Here is a 10,258-nt window from a genome sequence, read left to right on the forward strand (position 1 = left end):
CACCAATTAGATCAATTAATCTAATATGACTAACTCATGTTGGTTCACCCTCGACTGATTAGGGAGGTTTCGATTTAGGTCTCACTCGATCGCGTATTCACATCTCATGCAAATATATATCTACCCGCATAAACATAAGCATTAAACATCCAGGCATTTATCAAAAATAAAATTAATGGTGATGATCATGGATCCAGGATGGGGTCATTTTACAAGCACCTGCACGTCAATTGGTTTGATCTTCTTCAACTCTTGACTCGATCTTAATCCCTTAGGTCCAATTGTGATCAACTCCTTGATCTATCTTCAATCAACCCTTGATCTCGATCCGCGCATGTTGAGCTTGTTGATATACATATCGATCAACCATCAACGTGCAACACACATCACAGATTACATCCCAGATTGCTTTAAAAATTAAAATAAAAATAAAGAATAAATTACAACCCTTTTCATGAGACACGCAGGTCTCTAATACATGAATTTAAGATGCATGCAGGCATCTGAAAATTAAAATTACATGCATCAAAGAACATCGCAGAACATTTCAGCACATTCAAAGGATCCATCCATGATCATCACCATACGCATCACATGCATAAAAATTATTTTTAGATCTGATATTTAACTAATTATTTCATCTCATGACTTGCTGATCATGCTAGATTTCACTCTAAATATTTGTAATCACATTATCAAAGCATTAAAATCATTAATCTAAGCATCCAAAAATTAGTATGCAGAAAAATCAGCAAGCTGAAAATTCTGCATACATAAATTTCAGCAAGCATAATCCCTTAAATTTTAGATCTAAAATACCTTGAAAAATTTAATTCTAATCTTAATCTACATAACCTGGCTCTGATACCACTGTTAGCATCCCTCATATGCCATGAAAATTTCAAAATAATTTTTCAGATTGCAGCGGAAAAACATATGCGGGATCCGTTCATCGCATGAACGTATTTTAAAACCTTTCGTTTGTAGATAGATTAGAATTAAATTATTTTAAATCATTTTAAAATCATTAAGAAGATCAGATCTTTACCTTGTGCGGGTAGATGGTCTCCGTAAATCTGATTTACGTGGTTTTTGATCAAGGCTCAGTGGAAGCCGCACACGCGTCCTGCCTCTACGGGTATCCACACGAAGTAGTGAGTCGATCGAAGCTTTTGGATCTCCCCGGGGTGCTAGCTCCCTTGCAGAGATGGCTTTAGATGGCTGATATCCTCTCCTTTGAATCAACCTTTGATTGCCTTGAGAGGAAGAAGAAGAAGGAAGAATCTAGGAAGAAGAAAACAAGGCCTTTCACAACCTTTTCTTTTTTCTTGCACTAGAACCAAGAGGAGGAGGAAGAGGGCCACGCCAAGCTTCTTTTCTTTCCTTCTCTCTTGCGGCTGATAGGAGGAATGAGAGGGGGATGTTGCTGCTGTGATGCACAAGAAGAAAGGATAAGAGGAGGGGCCGAACACCTCCTCCTTTTAGCTTTACATGAGATAAGGATGAGCTCCTATTTTTAAGGAGCTCATCCTTATCATCTTAATACAGCAGCAAGGAGGGGCTTACGCCCCTCCTTTTTCTTCCACGCTCTTCCCAAAGGGAGGGGCGTGGGCCCCTCCCTCTAGTCTATTTGAATCAGCCCCCACTTAATCAAATTAAGTGGGGAGGATTGGGTTCAATACTTCTAATGTGTGTGACCCCATACTTTCTATTCTGACTGGTAGTGAGACATATTGCGATCTCTATCACAATATCATTGAAAACTTCTTTTAATGGGTTGAAACTGTTAGATGTATGCCCTAGAAGCCAATTTTGGCTGACACATTATTAATTCTAGGACATAATTTGTACTTGACTTTATTATTATTGAATAAATGAAAGGCATCTTTTTCATTCATATTGTTATTGTGTCTATGAATCGTCCAAGGAATTAATAAGATGATGATGCATATTCTCAAGAGTTGAGAATTTGAGCCATGTATCATTAGTGATTAATTTCTAAATGCTCCTGATCGATGGATCATCACGAGGACGGTGATCGATCCGATGAGATCAGTGCACACATTACTTTCCCTGTGGATGGACGAGACTCGAGTCCACGGTGTAGGGACACTAAAGTAATAGTGCAGGTGCTTGTTAGAGAACAAGGGTACTGAGCATGACCAATACAAGAAGTCACTTGGATGTCTATCCACTCGTCAGTGACTTGCTTGATGTTGCAGTAGTGTGACTGGTCCTTTGACCTGCGGTGCTTCGGCTACTCACAGTGAGGTTATTGTAGTTTGACTGCACACATATATGGTCTCTAGCCATATGGGTCCATGCAGTGTAGATTGGCTGCAGTAGGTTCACTGTAGGAGTAGGGTATGCACCTATAAAGAATCTATCGACCTTGATAGATAAGGAGAGATCCTATGTGATTTATAAGACTGAGTTCATAAGACCTCGGCCGGGGCAGTATGCATAGTGGAGAAAGAGTTTTCCACTCTCGAACTTAAGTCGAATAAATCTTCACATATGACAGACGATGGGGTTTGACGAGTTGTCCATGACCTCCGTCCTGTAGGGATCCACGATAGTAGGACTGTATCACACGATAACTGCACCTAGAGGTTCATTATTCTATTCTACTGGGTTGCCACTACATACTGCTAGGTGTCACTTGTGGATGTTGGGACTCACGAGAATTTACCTGATGATCGGTAAACCCTGATGAGTAGAACTGAAAGTGTTTCAGTCCACTGAAAGGTGTTTCAGTGATATTGAGATGGAGATCTCAATATGTCTCATTACCAGTCAGATTAGAACCTATGAGGTCACACACATTAGAGGTTCTGATTATTAGGATTGTCGAATTGTGATTTAGAATCACAATGTCAATTGTCAATAAGATTGATGTTCGAAATAACCCACTAAGAGTTAGTGAGTTAAATGGAAGAATTAAATAATTATAATTAGATTATAATTAAGTCTATTATTGCTGATTAATTGAGTCAAATTATGTTGGGTCTGACCCAAAGAAATTTGACTCAAATCCTAGTCAAAAGTTGGCTAGATCGAGTCCTTAAAAACCTGCCAAATTCAGCCTTTTTCCTATTATTGGAGCCTCCCTCTTGATGCCTTATTTTGAGGGGTCAAAATAGGCAAGAGGGGGCAGCCAAGAGGACAAGGAGGGGCGTGGCCCCCTCTCCTTCTTTGCTGGGAGCCAACGCCCCTTGATTCTTTCCAAGAATCAAGGGGCCCGCCATAAAGGGAAGGGCACCAGGAAACCTAGAAGGACTAGGAATCCTGGCGCCTAGGTGATTGGAGCCCTATTAATGAAGCCCCACACCCCAAGCATCCGAGAGAATTCTTCTTCCAGGCGTGGGGCAGCAAGGCTAATTTTTGGGGATTTTAAATCAGCAAAGAAAAGGGGAGAAAAGAATAAAAATAGTGAAGGGTTTTCTTCTTTTTTTGAAGGCTGCACAAGGTGGGATCCTTGTGATTTCTTCTTCCTTCTTCTTCGACATCCAAGAGAGGCTTTTGCAAGGAGCTAGCACCCCGGTGAAGCCCCATCTTTGATCTTCAGCAATCTCGTGTGGATACTTGTAGAGGCCGGACGTTTGTGCGGCTACAAGGAACCAAACCACGATCATCGGTTGCGGTGTTCTTCTACCCGCACAAAGGTGAAGATGAGATCTTCATTTGAAATTTTATATTTCTGATTTTCTAGTAGTTTAACAATTCATAATTAATTATTAGATCTTAGTTTAGTCCCCATCTTAATTCAAAAGGGTTCTGAATCGTTTTGATTCAGAAAACTGTTGAAATCTACCCGATCCTGTTCCGGCGTATGCGATGCACCGGGCCCGGCATGCGGATTCCGCCGCGAACGTCGCGCCGCTGTGGGGCAATCCAACAGTGGTATCAGAGCCATGGTTTTGGGGATCCAATTAAGATAATAGTTAATTAATTATGAATTAGTTCTGATTTTTTAATTATTATGCATGCTGAAAAATTCTGCGTGCTGAAATTTCGTGTTGCTGAAAATTTTCAGCATGCTGATTTTGTTAGATCGATCATGCGATGTTAGTTTTAAAATTATGATATGATTATGATGTTTAAAATTAAGGTATTGCATGATCTGGATCTCAGATGGTTGCATAATAAAATTAAAATCAGATTAGATAAAATCATGCATGAGATGCATGTGGTGATGATCATAGGATTCAAACCCTTTTGGTATCGAATGTAATGACCTGCGATGTGATCTGTAATGTCATGTAATTTTGCAGATGCTTGCATGCATCTTATTTAATATTTTGAGAGGCCTGCGTGCCTCCTAAAAGGAAGATGTAATTTATTTTTATTTTTATTTTATATCTGGTTGTATTTCTGTGATGTGATGTACGTTAACGATCAAATCAAAGATGATGTATGAGATGAGCAGGGGTCTAAGCGGCTGATGGCGATTGGATCAAGAGTTGGTCAAGGATCGAATCAAGGAGGCTTGGAACCAATTCAAGAGTTGAAGACCAGTTGATCGATTGACGTGCATGTGCTTGTAATACGACCTAACTAGAATCCATGATCATCACCTATTTAAATTTTAGCTTTAATTATTGCTGCGATCATAACTGCCTGCAATGTGCCGTTTGCATGTGATGTGAATGAGAGTCGGGTAGATGGGTTTACATGTGATGTAGCAAACCCAGTGAGACCTAAACTAAAACCTCCTCAATCAAGTCGAAAGTGAACCGACATGAGCAAGTTATATTAGATTAATTGATCTAATTGGTGTCTAGGAAAGCATTAAAGGTGGTTACTTAATTAGGACCTTACTCTCTGAGTAAGGGGAGCCTCCCACCTGCTTACCTGGCCAATTGTTCGATTACCTCTTATGAAGAGCTCAAGTTAGAAACACTAAGACCTGATTAACCAATATTAAGTCAATAGGTCTTCCACTGTAGTAGAGCTGCTAAGGCCTTTCTGATGTTGATTTGTCTCGGCTGGACACAGTGGTCAAGTTGCATCGGAGGGCTGGACCTCTCTATAGACATGAGATGTTGTAGGGTAAAGGTGGGGTTGGGCACCAATAACTGTTAGGTGAGGACCCAATGACGACTTTATTCCTACGGTTATACGGTGGGTCTGACTTAACTAAGAAATGGGACCAATAACTGTTAGGTGAGGTTTTCATGGCTTAGAGACCAAGTTACACTGCAACATGCTTCAGAAGCATTGTACAAGAGTTGTACATTCATCAATCTATATGTCACCAATAACTGTTAGGTGAGGTGGCATGTAAATTGATGGGACCGCAGTACCCACTAGAAACTCTAGTCGTGTGGGATTTCCGTTTCCCTACCAGGGGAGTGTGAGGAATTCGAGAAAATAGTGGGAGTTACATTTGTTCTAAAAGACCTTAGAACAGATTAGGATCAAGTACAAAAGTCTAACTAGAATCTTTACTCTCTGCAGATATGTTGCCCAGATAGACAACCCAAGAGGGGGGGTGAATTGGGTTTTTAAAATAATCTTACAATTTAAAACGATGTGGATGACTAATTAAAGCTATTGCAAGTTGTTCGATTAATTGCTATGTGCTGTGAGTGACATGAGAGTAAGAGAAAGAGAGACAATCAATCACAAACACCAAGTTTTATAGTGGTTCGGAGCTAACCCTTGCTCCTACGTCCACTCCCCAAGTCTCACTTGGGAATTCACTATAACTCCTTGGATTACAGCCGGTTGTTTTCCAAGCTCACAACCAAACTTGTTGTTTTACGAGCTCACAACGAACTCGGTCGGTTTTCCCAGGCCCACCGACTAGAACCAACCCCGATTGTTTTTCCGGGATCACAATCGAACCCTTACACGTTGGTTTTACACTCGGCTCACCAACCAACCTCTATACCCTTGATTCAATCCCCCGATTGAACCAAGCAAAAACAATGTGTAGATGAAAAGAACAAACAGAAAAATACAGCTTCTCAAAAGCAGATAAATGGCAATATGAACAATAACGAAGTTAAGAGCCCTCAAACGCTTTTAAGTTGGAGAAGAGGAAGGGCTTCTTGAACTTCGGGTCTCCTCTTGAATGTGTAGTCGACTTGAATGCAGGAGGAGGCTCTTTCAATGTTGGGAAGAAGTAGGTGGATGCAGTTAATGCTGCTCTTCCCTCTTTTTCGTTGAAGAACAAGTTGCAGAGATTGAAAGCTTGATTACTTGGAGTGGAATAGTTGTTCTCTACTTTGCTACAGTCCTCTGTGGCTATTTAAACCAACCCCCACGGAAACTAGCCGTTAGAGAGCTTTTTCTGCCTGTTCTGCACACTCTGTACACCCTGACAATGTGTCCGTTGGTGGGTTGGAGTCGACTCGCGCGATCAGGAGTCGACTCGGCTGTAACGGGAGTCGACTCATGCTTTTCTGGAGTCGACTCGGCAACTGTTTCGGATTTGAATTAAAGTAGCCTCTTAGACTGGGAGTCGACTCGTCTTGACCTGGAGTCGACTCGCCAACTTCTAGAGCTGACTTGGCTTTCTCGGAGTCGGCTCATCCCATGGAGTCCGTGGATCTATTTTTGAATTTGGTCCACTCGAGTCGACTCGACAATCCTGGGAGTCGACCCGGCGCACAGAGCCCGAACTCCCTATCTTCTGTCTTTTGCCTCGTCCAGTCTTGGAGTCGACTCGAACTTCCCCGGAGTCGACTCGGCTCTCAGTTTCCGAAACACTGTCTTCTGTCTTTTTGATGTAGAGCTGCCTTGGAGTCGACTCTAGCTGTCTGGGAGTCGACTCGAATCTCAGAGACAGTAAATTGGTCTTCTGTCTTCTTTGTGGTCGCGGAGTCTCGGAGTCGACTTGCGTATTGCGGGAGTCGACTCGAATCTCAGAGTTCGAAAAACGTTCTCTGACTTTTTTCTTGTGTTCCTCTAAGAGTCGACTCTCACTTTCTTTGAAGTCGACTTGCCAACCATCGGAGTCGACTCGCGTTCCACTGGAGTCGACTCGAATCTCAGACCCGAAAACTGCTCTCTGACTTTTCTGCCTGTGGCTCCTTGGAGTCGACTCTTGCTACCCTGGAGTCGACTCCGTGAACATCGGAGTCGACTCGCGCACTTCAGGAGTCGACTCGCTGACAGGTTTTGAGTTGATGTTTTCTGTTCGTCTGTCTGTTCTAAGTCGGAGTCGACTCGTACTTATCCGGAGTCGACTCGAGCCCGTGCCAGTGAACTTGATACGCTTGGAGTCGACTCGTGATACTCTGGAGTCGACTCGAGTCTCAGACTTTGGTTCAGGCTGACTTCTTAACTTATCCAAAATATTATGAACCAAGTCTAGAGACACTTAGACAAGATTTTCACTGAGACACTTAATTGAATTCATTAGTAAACAAGAGATATACTCAAATGCTTTGAGCTCATCAAAATCAAATAGGGTTTTAATCAATCACTCCACAATCTCCCCCTTTTTGATGATGACAAAACATTGAGTATATGTAAAGTGAATTGCTCAATAAACAATGAAATAAAATCCATAATTGAATTCAAATGTCTGGTAATTTAATTTATCCAAGCTTGAAAGGAGTGAAACAATAAATTTCGGAGTTAAAGCTCCCCCTTTCATTTGGAATTATATAAGCCTTCATATTATACAATCAATTGTTTGGCTTATATATCTTTAATGATTTAGCTTGATTAATATTCAGATTCTCCCCCTCAACATATGCATTCTACTATGTTTTGATTCTCTGAATTTTCTTTTAATGCTTTGAAGTTTTTGAACTGAATTTTTTGTTTTTAGAGGAAAAATCTGTCAATTTGTTCTTGAGTAGGATTCAGCTAATCTCCGAATATCCCTTGAATAGATTCTGGAGATTACTCCATTAGGAGCCCCAAAAGAGAGATAATGAGCCTCGAGGTACCAAATCCACTTAGAACAAATTTTGTGTGTTTTAACAGTTTTCTTGATTTTCATTGATTCCTTTTACATATTTTATACATATTTCTCCCCCTTTTTGTCATCGTATCAAAAAGAAGGTAAGCACACACAATCAATGGCACAACCAATCAATCATCAAATGGCACAGAATTGAAGAAAATATGGCTACTCATTGTATTGATTTGCATGTAAATACATTTGAGAGTACAAAAAATAAGGCAAAACAATACAGTCAAAACAAAACACAAAAAGTAGCTATGGTCTCCTCGAGGATGTAGCTCCTCCTCTCGAAGATGTATCTCCTCCTCTCGAGGACGTGGCTCCTCCTCTCGAGGATGTATCTCCTCCTCTCGAGGACGTGGCTCCTCCTCTCGAGGATGTAGCTCCTCCTCTCAATCTGCTCTGCTCCATGAGGAGGGTGACTGCATCTGTAACATGCCCGAGCTGAGTGATAATGGACGAAGTGGCTCTGCTATGTGTAGTAGAGAGCTCAGTCACCGACGTCTGAAGTGCATCCAGCTTGTCGATGAGCACATTCGACAAGCGCTCGGCCCCCTCGGTAGTGGTGTGCATGTCACGACCGATGTCCTCCCTCATCTGTCGAGTGGTGCTCGTGACCTCACTCATGCTATGAAACTGGGCCTGGAGCAAAGTCCTCATGTTGTAGATCTCTTCCCGCACATGAGCCGTCATGTCAGTCACGGCCGTCAGGGAAGGGACCAACGCTGAAGATGGAGCGGGAGAGGGTGCAGGCACCGAACCTCGGAGCTCCCGAAGCAACTCATCCCTCAGATCTCGGACTATCTCCTGCCGCAGCTCCCGGAGCTGCTCAGGAGCGATGCGGACCTCCATGGATGGTGGAGCCGAGGAGGAGGGTCCGGCGGAGGTGGTAGGAGCAGAAGTGGATGGAAAGTCTGGTAAGTCGGGAAGGTCAGAGTCTGGCTCAGGACTGGGGGAAGGTCTGGTGGTCTGTGTAGTGATGGAAGACTTCCTAACCCATGTCCCCTCTCTCTTCCAAAACCCCATCCTGTGTAGGGTCCCTGCACGCGTGCGATCAGTCCATCGCAATGCGCGAAAGGGTTCCCCCTCAGGGATAGGAATCTCGTACTCCCTAAATAACAAGGTGAAGACCATACCGTAGGGCAAAGTGAGCCTAGGTCTGTCTAGTGGCTCACACATGTATCGATATATGAGTTTGGGGAAGTTGATTGGGGTGTCATGAAGCATGTAGAACATGAGAGCTAGATCTCTCTCAGATACAAAGTCAAATCTCCCGGTCTTAGGGAAGATGGACCTAGACAATATACTTAGGAGGATCCGCATCTCAATCGGAAGTGAGCTAGCGGATACCTCGTCTAAGGGTGACTGGGGTGGATGCCCTAGAACGGCCGTAAGGGCCTCAACCCTGTCCTCGGGATGTGTGGGAGCCACCCCTACTAGTGGAAGGTGGAGGATGTGGGCAATAAGATCCTCCGTAATGAACAGAGGGACACCAGCTACCGTGCCCTCGATACCCCCATCTCCCCGATGGACGGTACCGTAAAACTCTCTAATGAGCCCTGGATATGTGGGGAGATCTAAGGTGAGGAAGTACTCTAAGCCCTGGGCCCTAAGTCTATCACTTATAGTGAACCCTTCCCGGGAGAGATAGTCGAAGTCGACATATCTCCCGGTGGTGACGGCCTTCCCGGCTAATGGCCTCGTGGGAACCGCCCTTGGCGGGGAACGAGCCGGAGGTTGTGGCCTCGCGGGATCGTGCCGAGCCTTGGAGCGCCTCTCGGGACCGGCCTCGGGTCGGGACCTCTTCCGGACTACGGTTTTACGCGGCATAATGACCTAGAACGGAATGAAAACCTAAAGGATGGTGAAAGGTCGACGGAGAAGGCTTGGGAACGACCGGGGACGACCTAGGAAGGGAGGAAAACCCTAAGGGACGGTGAAAAATCGACGGGAAAAGGCCTTTGGGGACGACCGGGGACGACCTAGGAGTCGGCTCTAGGGCTTGTGAACAGTGGCGGCTGAGAAAGAAGTGTTTTCGAAACGACAAAGTTAGGGTTAAAAAGTCGGATCCCGACTGCGAGTCGACTCCACTGAGTCGCGAGTCGACTCGACCTCGAGTCGACTCCAGAATATGCGCAAGTCGACTCTCCTTATGCGCCTGTAGACCTCGAGTTGACTCCCGACTATATGAGAGTCGACTCCCCCTCTGCTGCCATCTTTGCGAGTCGACTCCCGCAAATGCGCAAGTCGACTCCCCCTTAGGAGCCGACTCTGAAACTTACTCGAGTCGTCTCTAACTTTGGCACGCACCTAAAAATCATGTTATGTTCGTGC

Source organism: Phoenix dactylifera, unplaced genomic scaffold (genome assembly GCF_009389715.1).
Source record: "Phoenix dactylifera cultivar Barhee BC4 unplaced genomic scaffold, palm_55x_up_171113_PBpolish2nd_filt_p 000462F, whole genome shotgun sequence".
Lineage (NCBI taxonomy): Eukaryota > Viridiplantae > Streptophyta > Magnoliopsida > Arecales > Arecaceae > Phoenix > Phoenix dactylifera.